Genomic DNA, 868 nt, shown 5'->3' with positions numbered 1-868 from the left:
CATTGTGGCATGGAAGATATTTTCAAACAGGTCTGGAGAATGTTCACCACCAAAATTTCCCATTTTGTCTGGATCATATAAGTTCTTTCCTCCTTTTGTTTAGTGGTTGACTAGTGACTTGTGAAATTGTATGGTGCACAAGAGAGCTAAATGCAGTGTCTCCTTTAGTTGTAAAACATATATTAAAGGAACACAAATAATATTGTCATTGTTGTTGAGTAATGTTAGGATTTAATACTGCCAGTGGTATTACAAGTGTCTCTTTTGAGTGGATTCCCCAATTTTCTGCTAACTTGACCCAAACAGATATATATAGGTGGAGAACAAATTCAGGAAAATGAAAGGAAAAAATACTAAACATACATGAGTTGATTATTACAATACACTATTTGTTTTGTTCAATATTATTTGCACTAGAAAGAAAATTAACGACCATAAGAATTTAGTCTGTGATAAGGAAAAGTTTGTTCTGACTAAAACCTATATTGGAAATTTAGGCATTTGGGGTGCTTTTTCACAGGGTTACATGTGCATGGTATTAATTTTTATGTCAGTCCAATATTTTTTTTGAAAACTGTGTTGTCTCTATAACTTTGTCCTTTTTTGTGAAGCATGACATTTTCTTCTCTCAATTCAACATTTGATTTGTGTTGTTGATCTTGTTTTTCCAGCAAATGTGTGAACTATGTTGAATAATAATTATTTTTGTTATATAACTGTTTTTGCCCCCAGCAGTGCATGCTCTTATTGGTTACTTCGAGGACACATGACATCTAACAATAACACTTTTGCCTTTCAAAAGTCTCTGAGCGGGCAACAGTGCAAAATCTTTGATGTCAGAGGGTAACAGTGCCTTGTTGCCCGCAAA

At 33.9% G+C, this 868-nt stretch overlaps 1 long non-coding RNA gene across 1 annotated transcript in view; it reads left to right on the top strand.

Annotated features, from left to right (window-relative positions):
• Positions 1-208, top strand: part of LOC138059569 (uncharacterized) — a 2,067-nt gene extending 1,859 nt beyond the window's left edge. Inside the window, exon 2 of the long non-coding RNA XR_011134222.1 lies at positions 1-208. This exon is cut by the window's left edge and continues 124 nt beyond it. This is a non-coding gene — a long non-coding RNA (uncharacterized lncRNA).
• Positions 209-868: the final 660 nt, after the last annotated feature.

This window comes from Montipora capricornis, chromosome 8, assembly GCF_036669925.1.
Source record: "Montipora capricornis isolate CH-2021 chromosome 8, ASM3666992v2, whole genome shotgun sequence".
NCBI lineage: Eukaryota > Metazoa > Cnidaria > Anthozoa > Scleractinia > Acroporidae > Montipora > Montipora capricornis.
This window is presented reverse-complemented; position numbering and strand designations above follow the sequence as displayed.